Below are 12,073 nucleotides of genomic sequence, written 5' to 3'. Positions count from 1 at the left end.
CTAAAAACAGGTAGTTTGCGGCACCTGGATAGCTTGGTCGTTAAGTGTCTGAGTGTTGATTTCTGCTCAGGTCATCATCACAGGGTCCTGAGATTGAGCCCCACATCAGCTTTGTGTTGGTCGTGGAGGCTGCCTAAGATTCTCTCTCTCCCTCTCCCTCTGCTCCTCAAAATATACACACACACACACACACACACACACACACACACACATATCCTTCTTCACCCTCTCCAACAGAATCCACACCAATCTTCTCATAATCTTTCTCAAGTGCAGCCTCATCCTCCCAAGCCACAGAAAATTCTCCTTCCTCCATGCCTCACCTATATACTAGTGAACAAAGGCATATATATATATATATATATATATATATATATATGTAATTTATATATATGTAATTTTTATAAAGACAGAGCAGGCTGGTTTGGCCCATGGATGGTAGCTTCCCACTCCCTGCTTTAGTCTATTCAGGAGATTCTTTGGATTATGGTAGGCTGTAATGGAAGGAGGTTGAGGAGTATTTTATTTTCTTGTAAATGAGGATTTTACCTTCTCATTTTTATTAAGCAGAAAGTTTAGACTCTATTTCTAGCTCTGCAGGTCCTGACTTCATGCTTTATCAGCTAGCAGAATTGTCATACACTATAATCGTACAGGGCAACAATATAGCATAATGTGAAGAGCAGCAGCAGAGAACCACACACTTGGTTTTAAGTTCATCTAGCATCCAGTGTGACTTTACCTCTCAGAGCCTCACATTCCTCTTTGTGAGAGTTGGACTAGATGACTTTCAAGGCTCTGTCAGTTCCTAAGAGTCTATTTCTATGTGCTTTGTTCATTAGCTGGAATGCTATTGAGATTTAATAAATATAGGGCCAAATAGAAGAGCCAGAAGTCAACCAGATGAGAAATGACACAGGTCTAAAAGAGGGGATTGGCAGCATTGATGGAGACACCAACATGCAGATGACAGATGTTTGTGGTATGATGTCAATCACACTATTAAAATGAAATGAAAGAGTGAGGCTGTCAGTGTGAATGTAATTAGATGGATATGAGGACCACAGGATTGGAAAGAGTAGAAAATGATCATGAAATTTTGAGTCTGGGAGACAAAGGCCTTGGCTATACTTAGACTGGATGAAGGATAGGAAATAGAGGGATGCAGACCCCAAAATGGTGACTTAAAAATAAATTGTAAAGTCAAGGCTGAATGAATCTGGCTGAGGACCTTCCAAATAGGGGCACATCCACCACCTACAGTTGGCCTCTACTTTACCCCACTCAATTCTATCTGGTGTGTAACTTCAAGATAAATATTCCCCAGCATATGGCTTTTACTCTGTTATTTGTGCAGAGAACTGTGGCTCCCTATAACCTATCTCCTTGTCCTATGACCTATCCAGCATTCTAGATCACTGATAGTGTGGCCCATCTGAACTTTTAAGTCTTATGCTTGTCTGAAACCTCTGTACAAATCTGGCATCTCATTGACCCCTGAGTACACCTGGCCTTTTTCACCTTAATGTCTACCTTGAATCACATGTTTTCCTTACCTGGAGCATACTTTCTCTTATGTACATATGTGTATATGTGTGTTTTTTTTTACTGGGTTGTTGTGTTTTTTATTATTATTATTTTTTAATTGCCATCTATGCCTGACAACTCTTATTTGGTTGCTAGCTCCAAAATGAGCGCCATGGAGGTTAATGCTAAATTTGCCAGTGAGTGTTCAACCTAAAAAGAAAATAGTTGGTTTTGGGATCCCTGGGTGGCTCAGTGGTTTAGCGCCTGTCTTCTACCCAGGGCGTGATCCTGGAGTCCCGGGATCGAGTCCCATGTCGGGCTCCCTGCATGGGGAGCCCTGTATTTATTATTTATTGACAGGGAATACATTATTCAAACCTATCAGAGAAATGAACAAACCTGAGTCTGTAACAAAGCATCATGTTTTAAAGCATAGGATATCAGAGTATACACTGCTACATACAGATGAACTGATCAGGCCATAACTTTTCAATGTTTAAAACTGAATAAGGTTCCCTGTAGAAGTGCTACCTTTGTGACACCTTTAACTTTAATATCCTTCTCCTTCTTTTTCACCCTCTCCCACAGAATCCACACCAATCTTCTCATAATCCTTCTCAAGAGCAGCCTCATCCTCCCAAGTCTCAGAACATTTTCCTTCCTCCATGTCTCACCTATACACCAGTGAACAAAGGCATGCTTGGCATACATCAAACTTGTAGTCTAGGTGAACCCAGGCCTCAACAATGGCTGTGGCATTGCTCACCAAGCACACAGCTTGTACTTTGGCCAGTTCCCTATCAGGTACTACAGTGGAAGGCTGATAATGAATGCCAACTTTGAAGCCAGTGGGGCAACAGTCCACAAATTGGATGGACTCTTGGTCTTGACGGTGGCAATGGCAGCACTGATATCTTTGGGAACCACCACATCATGGTACAACAGGCAGCAAGCCACATATTTACTATGGTGAGGGTCACATTTCACCATCTGACTGGCTGGCTTAAACCATGCATTGGTAATCTCTGCTACAGAAAGCTGTTAATGGTAGGCTTTCTCAGCAGAAATGACATGCACATATGTGGCTAGAAGGAAATGGATGGGGGACAGGGCACCAGCTTGGTCTGGAATTCTATCAAATCAACATCAGGGCTCCATCTAATTTGAGTGATGGAGGACACAATTGGACCTATCAACCTATTCATGTTAGTGTAGGTTTGGGAGTTCAATATTGAGGTTCTACGACAGATGTCACAGATGGCATCATTGTCTACCATGGAGGCAAAGTCAGAGTGCTCCAGGGTGGTGTGGATAGTGAGGATGGAATTAGAGGCTCAGTTACAGCTCTAGAAACCTGAGGGGCTGAATAAATGGGGACTTCCAGCTTGGACTTCTTGTCGTAATCAACAGGGAGATATTCCATCAGCCAGAAGATCAACCTGGAACCAGTTCTCCCTCCCCAGCTGTGGAAAACCGAGAAGCCCCGAAGACCTATGCACCAATCAGCCAGTTTCTGAATTTGGCCCAAGACAAGGTCGGTGATCTCCTTGCCAATGGTGTAGTGCCCTCAGGCATAGTTATTGGCAGCATCTTCCTTGCTTGTGATGAGCTGCTCAGGATGAAAGAGCTGGCAGTAGGTACCAATGTGAACTTCATCAATGACCATGGGTTTCAGTACAAACTTTGCCCTGGGCACATGCTTTCCATTACCTCTTCTCACTGAAGAAAGTGTTGAAGGGGTCATCTCCTCTCCCAGTGGTTTTGTCTCTTAGCATTAGAGCATCAGGCTGGATGCAATGTTCCAGGTAATAGAGCTCCCAGCAGGCATTGCCAATTTGGATGCCAGGTTGGCCGATGTGGATGGAGATGCATTCATGCATGGTTGGTACTTTGCAACTACAAAGCAGGTGGTAGAGAGGAAAAGGAGAGGTTGTTGCTTCTTACAGGATCTGTAGTCAGCAAGGATATGTAAGACTGAAGTTCACATGGTTATAAATAGAGGAAGAGAAGCATTGCAAAGAGCTTTGGAGGCAGGTAGGCCTCACCACGTTATTTTGGATTTTGCATGTGAAGATGTCTAACTATGCCTGGCACAGAGTATGTGTTTAACTAAAAGTGTTTTTATTATTATTATTATTAAGTCACATTTAGAAGATAAAGTATTTTCATTTCCTCTTTTAGTATCCCATATTATTTAGCAAAGGTATGATAGTATTTGTCATATAATTGATATAAGAGCCATTTGATCTATATTTTGCCAAGCAATTGGTTTGGCTTTTTTCAAAAAAAAAAAAAAAAAAAAGATAAATATGCTGTCTCCATTTCCTCATACAGAAGAAGACCAAATTCAAGAGCCCTAAAATATGTGGCATCTCATGTAGTCTATGACAAGCACTCTGAGTAAGGGTTATGTTTGTTTTCATTACTGCACATAGGTGCTTAATTTATTTACCAGCATGTCCCATAATGCTGGTAAATAAATGGATATGTTTAGGAAGTACCATCAGGAATCCTGTCATGCCTTTGAACACATTTACTCTTATTCTGGTGATTCTACTGAATTGGATCTAGATTCCATTATAGTTGTTAAACTGGCTCATCATCAGAAATTTTTTGTTTGTTTTTTTTGTTGTTGTTGTTCTTTTTTTAACTCCTAGGTTTCTGGGCTATATCCCTGGAGAATCTGATTTATTGGCTCTGGATATTTATCAGTTCCCTGAGAATTCTGCTCATCAGCCAAGTTTGGAGATACCACATACCTAAATGATAATGGCCAACCTCTACCTCAACACCCTGGCCTTATACACTCTCTTTCCTTTAGGAGGTATCCAGTGGAGTTGAGCCAAATTTCCTTGAGGCTGACCAACACCATTTTACCACCCCATGCTGATCACAAGCCTCCTGAAGACAATGCCTGTTGGAAGTGGGACAGCCACTATTATTTAGGTCTGCATGGTGTTTGAAAAGCAAAGGAAAGAGAAGGTAGAGGGTAAGTTGAGGAACCATAGGTTGCATAGTCCACCCTGCCAAAAAAGGCCACTGATATTACTAAGTGCTTGCCATGAGGGCACCCCGAGTCTACATTGTTTTAAGCCTGGAAGTGCTCTTCTTGGACAACATGCTTCAAGGATACCCTCTGCCCTTTTTACCTTAACTACCCATCCTCCACCTCTTGGCCTTAACCTCTGAGGAATTGAAAGTTCTTTTGAACTTTCTAACATCCTCCACATGATCTGATGTCAGACTTTAGGACAGGTTTCCAACATATCGGGATGGCAAATGCTACTCTTTGTGAGATAACTCACTATGTTAGAGGGGAAGCAGGCAGGGCACATGAAATGGGCACTGCATAGCTATAGGCAGGGATCAGCCAGTTCCTTGCCTGTCGCAGGCTCTTACTCTGCAGCTCTGCTCTTGTTTTTCTGAGCCTGAGAAGGCTACCTTTCCTACAGACACCAACAAACCCTCAGCGAGGTACCACCTTAGATTCAGATTCATGTTTTGTTACAGATTGTAGGAGGTAGCAACCTAAAAGGGTTGCAAAGAAAATGTGATTTTAAAAATTTACTTTGAAAAAAATTAACCTGGTAAAAATTATAATATGCATATATTTTTTTGGGGGGGGACATACTTAATTCTTGGGACTAAAAAGAAGATATGAAAAAGTCCTAGAAACATCAATAAAAATTTGGTTAGATATTATTTGACACACAAAAATATTCTAATTAAAAATTTTCACAGTATTAAATTTTAACATTAATAAAAACAAATAACATATATTGTTACAGATAGTTTAGAAATTCTACAATGATAGAAGTTTTGGTCTTGTTTCCAGTTTGTTTTATTTTTTTGTTTTCTCATTATGACATACACTGAGGATAATGGACAGATTTTTGTTGCTGTGACAAAATATACATAACATAAGGCACTATTAATATTCCCACTTTACAGAGGATGGGAGTAAGGGTCAGAGAGGTTGTATTGGTTGTTGAAAGTCACAGGGCTAGTAAGAGAAGCTTCTGGGAAGAGTTTTGTCTATTGCAGAGCCTGGATGGTAAAACAACAATATTATTGTCTCTGTGGGTTTGATTGATCCACTTTGCTGAAGACAAAATTAATGCACATCTTAAATCTGTGCTTATACATTTTGAAGTTTGCCACTGCAAAAAAAGTCTGAACAAGTAAAACAAACAGAACCTCAATGCCTTTTCCAATTTGTGTTAGGTCTCCCCAAAGACTCTGAATAGCTGCCACAGCCCAATATACCCGCGGAACATGTAGAACTGTTTTTATTTAGCCCCAAAATGCAACCATAAATTTATCATTTGCATACAATGGGACAGATGAGCATTCATCTATTATCATGTGGATGTTGTAGCTAGAATTCAAGCTCTGTAATCAAGCTGACTGCAAATTCTGAGTCATTGGTTTTTAGCTATTATTTAACCTCTTTCAGACTCAGTTTCTCAGTCTATACCATGAGGATGGAAGGAATACCTACATCCTCAAATTGTAATTATTACCTAAATTGCCAGTTACATTGCTAAAATCTAAATACAGTTTCCAATTTATGATGGTTCAATTTATAATTTTTCGACTTTACAACAGGGAAGTGATACCCATTCAGTAGAAACCATGCTTTAGATTTTGAATTTTGATCTTTTCCAGAACTAGCAATATTCAGTATGTTATTGTCTCATGATATTAGGCAGTAGCAGTGAGCCACAGCTCCCAGTGAGCTATTGGATCACAAAGATAAACAACTGACATGCTTATAACCATTTTGTACCCATATAAACCATTCTGGTTTTTGCTTTCAGTATTCAATAAATTACAAATATATTTAATGCTTTATTATAAAATGAGCTTTGTATTAGATGCTTTTGCCCACTTGTAGGCTAATGTAAGTGTTTTGAGCATGTAAGGCTATCTTAGCCTTAAGATAGGCTAAGCTATGATGTTTGGTAAATTAGGTGTATTAAATGTATTTTTTTTAAGATTTTATTTATTTATTCATGATAGACATAGAGAGAGAGAGAGGCAGAGACACAGGCAGTGGGAGAAGCAGGCTCCATGTAGGGAGCCTGACGTGGGACTCGATCCCGAGACTTCAGGATCGCTCTCTGGGCCAAAGGCAGGCGCTAAACCTCTGAGCCACCCAGGGATCCCCCTTAAATGCATTTTGACTTACAATATTTTCAACTGACAATGGGCTTATTGGAATGTAATCCCATTGTAAGTTGAGGAAAATCTGTGCAAACTAGCTATAATTAGTCATTCATTTGGCAAATATTTATTGAATTTGTCCTGTGTGCTGGATTGAGTTGGCACAGATGACTAAAGTGCAGCTCTAGCACCTCAGACTCTCAAAAGGGTAGACATAGATGAACAACAAAATATATAATGGAGGATATTATAGCAATCTCTATGAAGTGGAAGAACAAAGAAGAGAGAGAGAGAGTAGATAGGAGGAATGGGGGGAGAAGGCTTCAGGGAGGAGATAACTTGTTCTTAGCTAACATCTATTGCATTTCTATGCCATGCAAAACAAACTGTACTAAATATTTAGTCTAAAACACTATTTTTTTAATTTTTAAATTTTTAATTGAAGCATAATTTGACATATAATAAATTAGTTTCAGGTGTACAATGTAGTGATTCAATAATTATATATATTATGAAATGCTAACAGTGATAAGTGTAATACAATAATATTGACTATATTCCCTATGCTGTACTTTTCATCCCTGTGACTTATTTATTTTATAACCGGAAGTTTGTACCTCTTAATCTCCTTCACCCATTTCACCCAGCCCTCATATTCCCTTGCCATTGATAAACACCAGTGTTTTCTATTTATGAGTCTTTCTCTCTTTAGTTCTTGTTACTTGTTTGTTCATTTGTTTTGTTTTTTAGATTCCACGTATAAGTAAAATCATATGGTATTTGTCTTTCTTTATCTGGCTTACTTCACCTAGCATAATACCCTCTAGGTCCATCCATGTTGTTGTGAATGACAGGATCTCATTCTTTTTATGGCCAGGTAATATTCTATTGTGCACATATATCACATCTTCTTTATCCTTTCATCTGTGAGTGGGCACTTAAGGTACTTCCATATCTTGGCTATTGTGAATTACATTGCAGCAAATATAGGGGTGAGTATATCTTTCTGAATTAGTGTTTTTGCTTTCTTCAGGTGAATACCTAGAAATGGAACTACTGGATTGTATGGTACTTCTATTTTCAATTTAAAAAGAAAAAATCCATACTGTTTTCCAGAGTACCTGTACCAGTTTACATTCTCATTAACTTGCATAAGGGCTCCCCTTTTCTCCACATCCTCAACAACTCTTGTCAGTTCTTTGTCTTTTTTTATATTAACGCTTCTAATTGGTGTGAGGTAATATATCACTGTGGCTTTGATTTGCATTTTCCTGATGATGAGTGATGTTGAGCATCTTTTAACGCATCTGTTGGCCATCCGTATGTCTTCTTTAGAAAAATGTCTATTCAGATCTTCTGCCTTTTTAATCAGATTATTTGTTTTTGTGGTGTTGAGTTGTATGAGTTCCTTATATACTTTGGATATTAACCCTGGTCAGATATATCATATACAAGTATTTTCTCCCATTCAGTAGGTTGCCTTTTTAATTGTGCTGATGGTTACTTTCACTGTGCAATAGCTTTTTTTATTTTGATGCAATCCCAATAGTTTATTTTTGCTTTTGTTTCCCTTGCCTAAGGAGATAGATCCAGAAAGATATTGCTAAGATTGATATCCAAGATATTACTGATAGGCTTTTTCTATGGAAAGTATTTATTAAAGATATTTTATATATCTACATATCTATATCTATATGCTCCTTAATTAAATTATAAACAAATAGTACTTACCACCAGAAAAGAGAAAACAGAGCTTTTTGATGATCAAGAAAAGAGCTTAAGCAGAAACCTCTTGCCATTCTATGCTGTGGAGAACTCATGAATATCCTTGGATACTGCAGAGTAGTTCAGTATAAACTGAATCTGACATTCTGAGCTAGTTCCCTAAGTCAATATCACCATTGAAAGGAACCCATCGATCAACCAAGTGAAGCCACTAAAAATGGATTCCAGCCTGGGAAAAAGTCACCAGGAAGCTTTGAATGTGCCTGGCCTGTCTTGGGAAGGTTGGGTTCTTTGTGATTCAACCAGGGGAGGGCTGAGTTCTGCTGGCCAAATAAACCCCTAGCAATGATAACCAGCTCAGTAGGCTCCAGATCCCCGGTGCCCACTCCCAGCACAGGAGAGAGAAGGGAGAAAGAAGCAGATCTCAACAGGGGAAACTGGGCTGAGATGGGGTCTGCCCTTGCTCAGTGTCCATCCTCACACCCTGGATAATTCCAGTCTTCCCAGAAGTGTGACTCTATAATGAGGGGTTGGTGGTGGCCTCGCTGCTTCTCTGTCCTCCTTTCTTACTTAGTGGCTCATCACACTTTAATGGAGACGAACAATGCGGGGAGGGGCTAGGAGGCCAGTGGATTAGACAAAGAATGAAACTGTGCCTTGGCCAGATCCACGCCAATTATGTCTGAATAAACAAATCTATAGTACAAGCTAAGAGCCTTCCTTCTCCCCACCCCCACCACCGCATTTTATTTATTTTTATCTTGATCTGGAAAGTTGGACATATTCCCTGTACTGTCCTGGTACCCAGATGGCCTGTTTGAGTAAGCAGTGGGGAAGAAGGTCAATAATACATCAGCATGCAGAGTCTCCGCTAAGGTCAGTCCTGCATAAAATATACCGTGACAACCTGAGGGCAAGTTTGAAATGGTGCTCCACAATGGGGTAGGGGTTGGATGGGGGTGGGTGTGGGGCTGGGGCTGGGGCAGTACAGAAGCTGCCTTCTCACAATTGCTGCAAAATTGACTTCTGCCCCCCCTCCAAAAAAAATTATATTTTCCTGGGTTCCTGTTGTGGTCCTTTAGGAAAAGTTTTCTTCACACAGAGGAATGCTCATGATCCAAGTGAGGAGCATTTTAAGAAGGTCTGTCTTCATATACAAATACCTGCAATTTAGAGGCTTTTTAAAAAATAATCACATCCAATTGTCCCAAACAGGGACATAATGGCTACTGTGAAGTCTCAAATTCTAACCTATTGAATCAGCTCTGTATTTTTGTTTTAATTAGATTTGAGGGCTGAACTAGACAGTACTTCTAAGTTTTTAGCTGTTGTAAGATTAGTATTCTTGAGTGGCATTTCTCGATTACATTTGATTATGATTATTTTACTAATAAAGATAAAAACAGATACCTGTGTAGAGAGTCACTGGGGAGTTTACAAGGGTTCATTCTGCTTCTCTCTTTCTTTTGAAGATTGGAGGAAACCCAACAGCACCTTTTAATGTAAAAAAAAGAAAAGTCCATTTCACTTTGGGAATTTATTCAAATTGGAGGCGTATACTGACACAAATATTCTTGAAGATTGATCCAGGTTGAAGCGTGTTGTGCATGGGTTTACTGTTCAACTTGCAAGTAATTTGTAAAGCCAGAGTCAGTCTTGACTATGAAACATTGTATCACTGTGATTGGAATCAATAGTTCTTGCACTGTCATTTGTCACATATTTACAAGCTTGAAAAATAGTTCATTTTGTCCTCATCCCATAACTCAAAAGATTGAATCAGAGCCCTGGAGGGATCTGCCAACAGGACACATTCATTACTGATCACCGTCTTGCTGAGGCTATAATCACAGCCACACCAAAAATAGAATATAAATAAAAATTAAAGCACCACTCATTTGGTACACTCTTAAATATTTTCAGCTTCAAATATTTAAAAGTCTGCTGGGAGACTTCAATCACCTTGTGACCTACATCAGTGGCCACAAAAGAAAATTCATTGAAGCTGATTTTCCCATCATACTCTCAAAACATTCAAAAATACCATTTTTCTGAATGAAGAAAAATCAAAATCTAGAGTTAATGGTCCAAAAACTTCATAGAGTATACTTCTTCTAGTCACTTCGCGTATAGTTCATAAATGACCTTCTATTCCCATGAAAGATTTGTAGAAGACACTTAAAGATAATGCTTTTAATTTTAAGATAAAAGATTTATGAATGATAGAACTTGTGCCTATGAAATCGCTAATCCCAACTCTAATATTTCAGATGGAGAGCTTCATAAAATGAAAAGACTGCCCATAAAGTTGTACTACACCTGCTGTCAGAGACAATCAGTAATGGAATTGCAAAGTGAATATTGAAAAGGATGTGAGACATGCACATTTTTGGTTATAATAATGTATTTTAAGTCCCCTTCACTTCACTGTTGTATTGATAAAGTATTAATGGTTGAAGTGTTGGGAGGCAACTCAGATTCTTTAAACAAGTCCCCAGATATTAACAGATGAACACACTGTTCATCGAATTTAGTTGCTAAACTAGTCCTAAATCCTAGCATTGCAGCTAGTTTTTTTTTTTTTCAGGCAACTTTCCTGACTGAATTCAAACCATGGGAGTTTGACCCATTTCTCAAATCTGAGCCTGAACCAACCTAAAGACACCAGATTGCCTTCCAAATGCTTGGTTGAATGGTTCTCTACAGATATGGCCTGGCATTCCTTTTGCTAGAACAAGACTTAACATTGTGTCATATATCAGTTGTTTCCTCTCTAACTCTCTAATATGTAACTTAATATTTAGGTATTATGACTTACTACTAATTTTTGAAGTGACCCCATTTCCTTCATAGACATCTTCACTGACAATGGCTGAAATTCGATTAGAAGTTATGCTCAGGTTGAGGATCTGGTCTATCTTCAATGCTTTGGAGAAGAGATGGGAAGGCACACCTTCTTATAAAAAGGGAGACCTGAACTTGAACACATGTGTGTTAGACAGAGCTCATGATGTCTGCCCACCTGTGCCTCTCTTTCTAGGAAGAGAGAGATGGTAGACAGAAGACTTGCACCCTCTCCTCAACCCTCTCCAGCCAATTGGACTAGTGTGGATAATCCAGAGGTGACCCATCCATTAACTAGTCAGTGACCTACAATTTTGTGTTCTTGCTTGAGGCGATGAGCTAGGTAAATCAGACTCTTTGTCTGAAATTTGAACGGAGAGACAGAATGAAAAGTTCCCAGTGAGGTGTGTACTCAAGGTAAAAAGGGTTTATATGGATATGGCTGAGGCAACCATTCCTGGCCATCTGTAAGATGAAACCATTTACCCTCGGAAAGAGAAGACAATGCAGCAACCAGGGAGAAGGTGCTAAGGGGGAAAGAGAGAGAAAAAACTGATACTAAGAGCAGCCCTAGCTCTGGCCCTTTTAGAGGCATAGTTCTTCAGCTTTGCTCACATTCTCATGAAACGTCTGAAAACTCATGTCTCCTTTGTTTGGAGCTGGTTTGAGGGAACTTCTGTTTCTTGCAAACTCAAAACAGAGCAGGATGTATCTAATATTGTTTCCAAATCAGAGCTAACCTCTCAAGTTGGGGACATTGTGCTATTCCATCCATCTTACTGGCATGCTTCTCTGAGGATCAGTGCATACT

General features: G+C 39.4%; 1 pseudogene; it reads right to left on the bottom strand.

The window, feature by feature from the left end:
• Window positions 1-2,077: 2,077 nt before the first annotated feature.
• LOC121482781 lies at window positions 2,078-3,407 on the bottom strand (annotated as a pseudogene).
• Between the last annotated feature and the right edge of the window lie 8,666 nt (window positions 3,408-12,073).

This window comes from Vulpes lagopus, chromosome 2, assembly GCF_018345385.1.
Source record: "Vulpes lagopus strain Blue_001 chromosome 2, ASM1834538v1, whole genome shotgun sequence".
Taxonomy (NCBI): Eukaryota; Metazoa; Chordata; class Mammalia; order Carnivora; family Canidae; genus Vulpes; species Vulpes lagopus.
Note: the sequence above shows the minus strand (reverse complement) of the source record. Positions and strands in the feature narration are given on the sequence as shown.